We start from the raw sequence: 11709 nt of genomic DNA, 5'->3' as shown, positions 1-11709 counted from the left end.
AAAAACGGAGCATTGTTTCGAATACGTATCGTGTACACAGACACAAATAATTAAATTTATTAAGCAAAACGTAAATTTGCCAATAGTAGGTATCATTGTATCAATATAGATCGATTCACTCTAATTTTTAAACTAATGATGCTAAATGTGATCTGCTGATCGTAAATTTGCTATATAAGACGGAGACAATAAAATGCCCGTGTTACGTCTTAAACCGTGGAGCTGCATCGTTCACGAAATTTCGAAAATTTAATGCCCGCGATTCTGTCTTATCACTATGTACAACGAAATAGTAATAATTGTTATCAAATAAATAACAACGTAATATTTATTATTTTTTCGTATGCCGACTTTAAATTTGAATCACTCGCGAATCGCGATTATTTGAAATTCGAACAAAAAATGCAGACCACAGAACAGTCGTACAGATTTCTATTCATACATTTTAATATAAAACCACCATGGATAAGTGTATTCTTTTCAGTAAAACATCCAAAGTATCGTCTCGCCACATTACGTACATTTTCATTTGTAAGTATTATTTTCTGGTTGTAATGATTATATTTCTTAATAATATGGAGTCAGTCTAATTTGCTAATTTGTTCACAAACATAGATTTCCAAAAAATCAATGAAATAGAAGCAAATAATGGCTAAAAATCTTTGAATTAAATGATTATCCCAATTTCTACCTGGCATAGAATTCTGCGGTAATCATTTCACAATAATTAGTGGTTGTAAACAATGCTCGGTAAATTAGTAAACATGGTCAGAGGCTGTCTCAAAACATAATCCAAACCACCTGTCTGGGATAGAGAAGTAAAATAAATGTTAGTGATTCACGGTACTACTAACGGTAATACTACGGTATTCATTGGTACTACTCTGAGCACGACTAGTAAATCGCATCTAAAAGGTAAAATTGTTTAACATAATTCGTAAATTAAGTAATTATATATTTTTTACAATTTGCATTTTCAAAAAATTTTGATTCTCCAACGATGAGTTAGAAGAAAATGAACAGACGAATAAAGGATTTGGAGTCCATACAGTTGATTTTAATTCACGCAGAAAAGCATTAGATACCCAATAATGTATAATTCACACACACTTATGTAAGTATATCACTCAAGTATCCAATTTTAAATGTTTGCCAAAACCAAAAGTTACTTAATAGTTTATCGTTTTTAGCTCATACAATGGATTATACTTATTATGGTTATCTAAAGTAAAATATATGATGTACCACATACAAGGAGCTACGTAGTGGAGCCAATGTATTGATAATTTTTCTGACGTTGACTTTTTTGAAGATAATTCTACCGACTCTGCAGATGAAGCCATACCTTATTGGAGTGAATTATGAAACTGAAAGGTGAGAATATTGTTGATAGGTTTTTATTCCAGATCTATTTTACTGTGTTATTAGTTAACATACCAACCTGTTCACGGGACACATTGTATAATATCTAATTGTGTGCGTGGACATATTATATTCAGCCCATTTAGTCAAAATAAATAATTATATGTTACAATCTTAAAATATCCATGACTTGTTTTAAAGATGAAATACAAATATAACAAGTACTTGCCCCCATAAGGTTCTTTAAAAAATATTCTAGCCTTTTAAGTTTGATTATAACATTATGTCATATCACTCTAATATTATAAGACTAACGGTACAAAACTGGATCTACTGTACACACATTTGCATGTTGCTCGTTATGCAATTAAAGAAGACAAATGGTGCACTGACATATTTTTAATAAAGTTTTAATTTTTAGGTAATACAATTTTGGTGAGCAAGAATCCAATTTTAATAACGCAGAGGGCCTCAACATATTTAAATTGCAAAGAAACACATAACTAGTTTGGACATTGGTATCTTTTCTGAAGGGAAAGTGCATCTAGTTGGAAACAGGTAAAGATTGGATGTTCCCAGTTGTTTTAAAATACATTGTGAAAAACAAAAGATGATTGAGGAAAAATGATTATATTTTGGACAAATATTGATTTTCATTTATTGGTAAAAAATACCTAGGTATTAGATACATAATTTGTTTGCCGAATGTTCCTATTAGCATTTTCTATACACCATACAATTTTTAAAACGATTTTACTCTTTTTCAGCTAGTTACGGGGATAATACATTTCAATTTTTTCAATTAGTTTTGTTTTTAAAATTTTTGTCAATAAAAAGTTCTTTGCTATGTCAAAGAGTTTGAAAATGTAATACGGGCATCCTATTATAATTTCTATAATATCTGTTCACAAATATAATATATACGTGGCCACCATTTTTCATAAGCATTTACAGATCACATTTCGACAAAATTCTTCAACAATTTGCAAATTATGTTGTAGTTAAATATGTATTAAATGTTCAATTGTATATTTAGCTTATGCTTATAGTAAGAATTGATAAAAATTGATGATCATAGTAATATTATTTATGAAATTGAATTAAATACGTAATTTATTGGTTTACAGGTCGTCAAGCCTGTTCCCATTTACAACGAGGAAAGACAAACTTCTTTGAAATAGAGTATGCAATTACCAAAAAGCTTCAGTGGCTGTTATTAAAATTCTTCAACTATCAACAATGGACATAATTTAAGAAGACTTTTAAATTAGATATATTCTGATAGGTACCTATTTCCTTAAATGTGTGTACTTATTTTTCCTACGTTTTCCTCCCACTACCCATCAGAAAGTAATTAGTTACTTTATTTAAGCAAAAAAATACTATACATATACACTGTAGAGTTGTGTTTGTGAATAAAATTATTTTGTCAATGACTAATTTAAGAAAACTTTATTTTTAAATTTTATAATAAAAAAGAATAGTAGGTACCTATTTAAAATCATTATAAATTACACTGTCATACTTTTAATATTTGTCGTATTCATATTATATTATACTTGCAGCAGTTATTTGTACATACTAAAATATAAGAAATTATTACTAAGTATGAAAAAAATAAATCATAATATAATATGAGATATAAGTATAACTGTAGCCAGTGGCGTGGTGAACATTTATAAACCTTGATGCCCAGCATATTTTTCAGTACCTGCCCCCTCTTTATCCCCTTAATATAATATATTATATGACTGTAAATATTTTAATTTTTGTTGTATGTTATTGGTTACCATAATATATCCAACCTAACCATTCATTTACACTTAGTTTTAACAATGTATTTGTATTAGCATGGTCTATACAAAATGGCATTAATTCCGACAAACGTTCTAATATTAGGTAGGTAGTATCCCATCTAGGTTCTATATCAAGAATAGCCTTTTTTAATTTAAGAACTTTAACTTATGTTGCCATTTTTGGTGTACGGATATTTTATAACCTATAATAGTATAATAGAATTATATAACTAGTAATTAAACATTTTATAACAAATAGCCAAATAGATATACCTTACAAAGTTAACAGTTTTAGAATTAGAATATATTACAGTATTAACATTTAAAATAATATAATGAGTTTTTTAATATTATCTAAGTTAATAAATGTGAAATATATTACTTTTCTAGCTTTCCAAATTACATTTTGAATGGCTGTCCAATGGCTTTCCAAAATACCATCTAAAACACATAGTTGCAGAGTATGAGCTTAACAGTGTATCATTCTAGTTAAGATTGATGGTTGAATAGCTGTCTCTAAAAGCAATTCAAATGATTCATTTTCAGATCCATCTTGAACTAACAAATCATTTTCATTTAAGCCAAAGTCATCTTAATCTATAATATCTGAAGAAGATATTAAATCAACCATGTTCACCATATTCTTAGCATTGTCTGAAGTAATAGAAAGTATTTGTTGTTTTTTTATATTAAATTTACTAATGACTTTAAAAATCTGAAAAAACATTAAAAAAAAAAATTATTATTTAAGTATTTAGAACATAATTACCTAGTTTATTAATTTGACTAATTTTAAATTAAATAAACAAGGTTTTAAATTTTAAATTCAATATTATAAAGTATATATGTATTATTATAATAATAATTATAAATGTATAGCTATCAGAATTTTTAAGATTTTCAGCAGTATGTTTTTCAAACAATTCAACCATCGCTAGAGTTTTCACCACAAGTTTATCATCTACCATAAGTTGAACATTAATTTCTAGAATTGATCGTTCTTTTCTAGTTACACCATCAATTTTCAAACTAATAAGTTTATTTTCGGTTAGACAATTGTTGAAAATGATCTACCATTTATTGTGGTTAGTTCTATACATGCGTTTCATTAAGTATTAAAATTAAGTTTAACTAATAATGATTCCTTAGTTATATAGTAAACACTCTATTTAAATCTGTCTGTACGATCACCTGAATTATTATAATATAATATATACATTTTATTTTTATTTTTATACACAAAGTTTAAATTTAAATCAAGTTTATTAACACAGATGTAGCACACTTTTCTTTTTCTTTGATCTATACAATTCATTTCTGATGACATTCGTTTATCTTTATCTCTTTACTTTTTTTTCCCTGTAACTCTTCGTATTTTTTTTTATGATTAGTCCTTAAATGAGTCTCCATATTACCAGAGTGTAGTCCATTTAATGTAGTTTTACAATTTTCAACCAAACACTTGGATTTTTTAATAATTTTATATTTTGAATAATATGCCACTGGGTTAGTCTGTATTCTACCCATATTAATAAAACTTGGCAAATATCTAAAAAGTAAAAAGTAAAATTTCACATAATAAGTCAAGATAAATTTATTATAATTCATAATTCATTATTATCTTGATTATTATTTATTTCTTAATAGTTAATACTTATAATACTAGTTAATAGTCATGACTATACTATGCTATACGTATAGCACGTCATTGCGATGACGGCCCACGGTGTTCTGAAAGTGAATATTAGACAGACTATTTTAAAACTTGAAAAACTCAAATTTTTTTTATACATTTTTATCCCTGTATCCTACTGAATTGAAAAATATAGGTTCTGCGGTCTGTAAAAATATTTTTATCCAAAGTTATAACCGTTGACATGCGATACATTTTTGTTATATAGGTATTCATAATTTTTCTGAATTTGTAAAAGAGATATTTATTTTATTTTTCTGGTCTAACAATATTTTTTTTTCCTTTTATATTTGATTTTTTAATTTGTGCAATAGGTCTCGCGAACCAAAACGTAAAATATCTATATATATATATTTTTTTTTTTGAAGATCAAATAGGGAGTTAAAGATTAATTATAATTTGACAAATTATTTTCATTTAAAAGACTGTGAATAAAAATTACTCAACATTACACTATTCCTAATACAAAAATATTGTAAAGGAAGTTCTCAAGTAGGTACCAACAAATATAAACATTGTTTGCGGTCACTTGCGTTTTCAATGTATAAATATAATGTTACTATTATAAATTGGAATATAGCCGTAAAACTAAATTTTACTAAATTTCAGGTTTCAATTAACTAGGTGAGAATATAATATAACTATTTTATAATAATTAGTATGAATCATAATACTCTATATTAGGTACTTATATACATTAAATTTTCATACATTTTTTTTTGAAAAATAAATTACATTTTAAATATAATATCACTATAGGTAGGTAGGTACTAAATTGTGTATTTTAAATAATTACAATACCGTTGAATAGGTATTCATTTCTGTACAAACAATTATTTATATTGATGTCTTTATTACTATACCTACTGTCAGCATCTATTGAGGTACAAGTAAGACTTTTACGTCATCGGACGTAGGTACAAAAAAATTGTAAAGAAAGTTCATGGGCACCAAAAAACATAAACATTGTTTTCGGCCACTTGTGTTTTCTGCAATGTATAAAAATATTACTGTCCAAATATTACCCTATTGTTAATATAGATATTTTCTAGTACCTATTTCCTATAGCTAATTAGCAAATTAAAAATTATCAAAAATCGTCTACGCGCTTCACTATCTAATAACCACCACCGCTTAGATGCGTTTTTATTGATGTCTGTAGAAAAAGATATATTGAATGATTTGAAGTTTGAAGATATTTTGGACATTATTAAAAACTTATTATTACTTATTAACTTATTATCATGCTTTATATTTTTTATAAAATAAATATATAATTATAAGATTTAATTAGCTATACTGCTTTATACTTAGTGTTACTTAGGTATTTATACCTATGTATTGATACATTATACATTTTATTTGTAATCAACAAAGAAAATGTTCCTAATTGTTGTACTACTATACTATATTGAGGAAAATTTAATATATTGTTAGTCTAAATTCGGCCGATAAATGTAGGAAAAATGCTGTTGCTTACAACAGAGAGTAGTGTGCCGAAACTCTTCCATTCCGGCTCTGGTCAAGCCTCCATAGCAGTAAGACAACGAACAATGGTTGATACTAATAATAACAATACGTACGTTGTACGTACAATGTGTAACGTACACAGAATACAGATTTCTATATATAGTATAGAAATCTCGAGTCTGTGACAAATATGTCACCAAACAATTTTGTATTACTACTTCGTTTTTGATTTTATTTCGAGGCTTTTAAACGTATACGATTCATCATAATCTCGTTTCGAGTATAGGTATTCGATCTCGATGGAAATGTTCTAGTTGAATTTTGAAAAAATGCCCGGGAATTTTAGTAACTTCCAAAGGTAAGCTTCAAAAATGTTAATACATACATTTTATATTTTTAATAAAACACATTTAATTTTATTATAAAAATCCAATAATTGAGGCTGAATAAACGCATGCTGGTGAGAATTTATAAATGGTCGAAAAAGCCAAGTCTGAAATATTAAAACGTGTTTCAACAAAACGTCAACTCTAACAAATCCTTCACAAATTTTAAAATTATAAAATGTTTAATCTTTATAGATAAAGATTGAAAATTTAAAACAACGATTCTTATAAATAATTCATACATGTACAGACAATGTGAAAATTTCAAAAATATATAAACGTTATTTTTCACAGTATTTTAAGTTCAAATTTAGATGAAATTATATATTGTTAAATTAATTTATATAAATATAATATAAATTATTACCATTATTATTGTATAAAAAGGCTTAGAACTTTTCTTATATATTTTTTAACTTACTTTCATATCGATCATTATTTTTAATTTGTATATTATGTAATTATAATATATTTTGTAAACTGTAGGTAAGTATCATAAGTGTAAGGAATAGTAATCAAAGTCATATATAATGTATTAATATTGTATAAGAAAATTAATTAGGTACATTTTTAAAGTAAATATTAAGGCGGCTGAAGCATACCATGTTTTAAGGAGTAGCGTTTAGGCAATTAATACTACTTGTACATTTTGACTGTGTCAATGTGTGAGAAGTAAATTAACATTAGTGTGTATAATCCGTTATCGCACTTTTCGCGACGAAATTTTAATTCCCAGATTTACGATTTGTTTTGTACTGTCTTAACATTTATCGTATTTTTTCATTTCTGTAGTCTGAGGAAAATTTCTGAGCAATGCAGGTAATAATATTTAATATTTTTATATTCTGGTTACTAAGATACTTAGAAATGTTCTAACACCCATACGCGCATGTTCAAGGCAATGTACACGAAAAAAATACTTTTGCTCTGGCTGTAGAAATTTTATGTAAATAGTACCAAAAAATTTATAGAAATTCACCTCGTTTAGATCAACTTATATTAATTTTGAAAAATATGAGCGTATTCGTTAGTCTATTTTCTAGGTTTGCTCGGAAATGGATTTACGACTTTATTTTTAATTAATATAATATGATGCATAGTAAGTTTATATTTTTATCAAAATAAACTTATACTTGACTTAGTTGTAGATAGTGACGAAATCAAAAATATAAGAATCCACTTACGAGCAAACTTACAAAAGAGGAATACAAACTAAATTTTCTTTTTAAAATTGAAATCAAGATACTGGAAGTATGCTTAATTTTCTTTCGCATTGTTCCTTTAGGTGGGTGAAGCATACCATGTTTTAAGGAGTAGTGTTTAGGTATTTAATATTACATGTACATTTTAGGTGTGTCAATGTGTGAGAAGTAAATGAACATTATTTATTCATTTACGGGTCCAATAATTTTGACTTTCCACTAAACTTTTTTTTTTTTGGAATTTAGGGAAACTTAAACGGAATCTTATATAAATACTTATAACTTTTAAACTAGTCGTCCTAAATTCGATTTTTATGTAGAAAAATATTCTGCTTTGGAATAAGAAACTAAAATTTTATTTTGTCATTCAAAAAAGTAAAACTTAAAAAAATATTTAAAAATATAATAATTTAATAAAAACGTTGTTTTTTAAAAAACTTGAAACTATGTAAAAGAATATTTTCAAAAACATTAATACTTTTTGAAATAATGAGTGTTTCATGATAAAAGAATTACCTTGTATAGTCTTGAATAATATGTGTATAACAAACAATATTCCTATGCGTGATGTTGAAGAAATATTGATAATTAAGAAGACCAAGCATTATTGGCTGATAACAATCACAATACAGATTTAAATTTTAAACCTTTGAAGAAAACAGAGAAACAAAAATTGAAAAATATTTATTTCAAAAAATGTATAATAATTTATAAATTATTATATTATAATATGGATTAGTATATTTTTATTTAAAAGTGTGTTGAATTTGCATTATTTACAATTATTGTTTATTTTAAAAAAAGTGTAGGCCATTTTTTTTTTATTAAATTTTGAATGAATATTTCACATTTTGTGATTATAAAATCACATACAACAACATTTAAATTAATTAATAATACATTTTGATATGCATACTTTTTTACAACTAATAATAAGATTAACAGTATACCTTTTTTACTTGTTCTTTAGTTATATCAATGATGTTAAATAAATATCACTTATTAGTCTTAAGTTGGTCTTTATTGGTAATTTTTCTTCAACATTTTTTTTCATTTTTCAGTATAAAATGAAGTAGGTATTACAAATTAATATTCTTAATTACTTGATACAATAAAAAAAATATTTAAATGCAAATTGACTGCCAGGTTATTATTCTTAAATACTTTTTTTCGTAAAAATATTTGAAATATTATATTTAAAGTACTTTAAAAGTGCCAGCCATGATTTGTGAATATTTTAAATATTTTAAATTACAACAAACTATAAATGGAATAGTTATTCGTCGTGGCTCGTTAGAATATCTAATTTTGTTCGAATTTGAGCTTAAAATATACATATATAACAAAAAACTGTTTTTTTTTAGATTTTATGTTTACAATATGAACCAACATTTTTAACTACAAAATAATTTACCTAAACATCCAATTATCGTGTACACAAACATACAAAAAAAGAAATCATGGAAAAACCAATAAGTCCATAACTCCTCAGGCCTCATAGATTCTAAAATAAATTAAATTAATACTAAATTATATAAGTTTTTGCTGATATACTGTAATATGATTAACTTTATAACTTATTTATTTAATTAATTAAATAATCAATTTAAATTATAAAAAAAAACATTCACATTCACAAAAATATAAAGAATAAATCACATTTCATCATAAATTATACAAAAATAAGTTCATATTACTTCCACAACAGTGAAATCATTCTGTATGCTGATTATTACTAATGTGGTGGGATATCAACGACTACCCCACCACAAATGTGCACTCCAAGTCTTGACAATTTCTCCATGATCCAAGTATTGGTGATTGGGTTGTAAATTTCTACAGTATTTATAGTGGATATTTCCACTTCTCCACATACAACAAGCCATCTAATGTGACTACTCCTATATTATAATGTAATTTAAGTCCAATAGGTATATTTTTCATGTTGATATTAAAAAAAAAATAATAATAATTTTAGTCACCTGGCCTCATTCGGCATATTTCCATATCAACTAAGGCATCCATTTCTTTTACTAATAAACCTTTAAAAATATTAAAAAAATTGTATTTAATTTTAATATAATCATTGTGTTAGAACTTAATACTAAATTTAAGAACCTATGGCGTAAAAACTATCATAATACCTTGCATAATACAGATGATAATATATTAATTATAAATTATTAGCTAATTAGTTAGATTTATTAAATATAAATAATTGTTAAAATAAAAAATATTGAATTAATGATGTTCAATAGATGGCAAATTATTGTATGTAGCCAACAGTGGCGGTTTTGGGGGTGGGGCAAGTGAGGCATCTCACCTAAAATGTAAGTAAATAATACCTACTTAAATGTAATATACTTCTTGGCTCACCAATAGCACATATTTTGATAGTAATTTTGAACATATTTATGATTTTATTTGAGAAAAAATTCTTCTTTACTAAGTTTAATAATATGAATTATTAATAATCATTTATGTGATTGTGAGGTGTGAATGTAAGATGGAAATTGTATGCAAGTCGTAATCAATTGATATAATATCTTAACTGTTCTACCGTACATATACTATGGATACACAATAAAGTATAAAATGTAATATAAGGATATGTGGAGTAATTTATTACTGGAAGAATGGAGGCGTACGTTTTCTGGTGAGGGGCTAGAATTTCATCAGCAGCACAGACCCTAATAATTTATATTTCAAACCAAGACATGATTAAAAACTGGGGCCCGTACTTCATTACGACTACGGCGTACGGTCAATGTCTATGAATGTTTTTTTAAGAGACATAAAAGGCACATTTGTATAGAATACATTTTTTACGAAGATAGCACAAGTACCTACGTTCAGTAGTTTAATTATTTAGATAGCATACAACACATCACACGTGTACCTGAATTAGGTACCAACTAAAAAAATAATTTGCATATTTTCGATTTTGACGAATTTTGAGAAAATTCTTACTTTGGCCGTCTGGATGGTGCACAGTACAATATGGCGGCTGCGGCGGCGTCGGTGCGCGTATTCGGCGAGTGACAACTGAACAGGGGAACGCTGACACCTGCAGAGTCCACGAGTCACGACCATGAAATTAACTATTGCGGCGCCGGTGGTTGCGTGCGATATGGCTTCGATGGCGTCGCCGCGTACAGTTGTAAACGATATACAAAAACAACGATATATCGATACCTACGAATAGGTATAAAATTAATCCGAAAACGAGTAAACACTACACAATCCGTGCGTGCGTGTGTAAAATAAATATTTTACGTGGGTATTTTCGGCGGCGTTCTTCACAGTAGACAGTTGTCGTGTACAATATTATAATTATTTATTATCAGACGGTCTTCGTTCGGTCGGCGTGTCGCGATCATACAGTTGTAGTTTATTACTCGCGATCGAGTGCGTGCGTAGTCTTTCACATGGAACGATATTGCGACGAGTCACGAGTGCACAAGTCGCGAAATGTCGATTATAGTATACTTGTCTATGATGTCGACTGTTGTCAGCGCAATGTCGTGTGCCCCTGTCAAATTACCGTTTATTCCAAGTCTGAAGTACACGTCATGCGCATAATGTGAAATATACGCGAGCTTGCAGCCTGCACTGCCGAGTGCTCAGCTGACGTGCCCCCACATGCCTACCTGTTTATCACGGTTGTAGATATTATAAGTGTTTATCTTAAACCGTGCTTTTTATTTACTTTTTGTTCAAAATTTCAAATTTCAAAATCCATAAGAATGTAGTGATCGCCGTGCAGGACACGTTGAACACTAATACAATAATTATTTAAC

The 11709-nt window shown here is 27.3% G+C and overlaps 2 long non-coding RNA genes across 2 annotated transcripts; one reads left to right on the top strand and one right to left on the bottom strand.

Moving 5' to 3' along the window:
- Positions 1-961: 961 nt before the first annotated feature.
- On the top strand, positions 962-2802 carry LOC100575542. The gene is made up of 4 exons (XR_510897.3): positions 962-1114; positions 1191-1374; positions 1784-1920; positions 2490-2802. It is a non-coding gene; the product is annotated as an uncharacterized LOC100575542 (long non-coding RNA).
- Positions 2803-9444: 6642 nt separating this feature from the next.
- Positions 9445-11556, bottom strand: LOC107884287. The gene is made up of 3 exons (XR_001679823.2): positions 10880-11556; positions 9892-9951; positions 9445-9810 (listed from the first exon to the last, which is right to left on the bottom strand). It is a non-coding gene; the product is annotated as an uncharacterized LOC107884287 (long non-coding RNA).
- Between the last annotated feature and the right edge of the window lie 153 nt (positions 11557-11709).

This window comes from Acyrthosiphon pisum, chromosome X (genome assembly GCF_005508785.2).
Source record: "Acyrthosiphon pisum isolate AL4f chromosome X, pea_aphid_22Mar2018_4r6ur, whole genome shotgun sequence".
NCBI lineage: Eukaryota > Metazoa > Arthropoda > Insecta > Hemiptera > Aphididae > Acyrthosiphon > Acyrthosiphon pisum.
The sequence above is the reverse complement of the archived record's forward strand: the minus strand, read 5'-3'. Positions and strand labels throughout refer to the sequence as shown.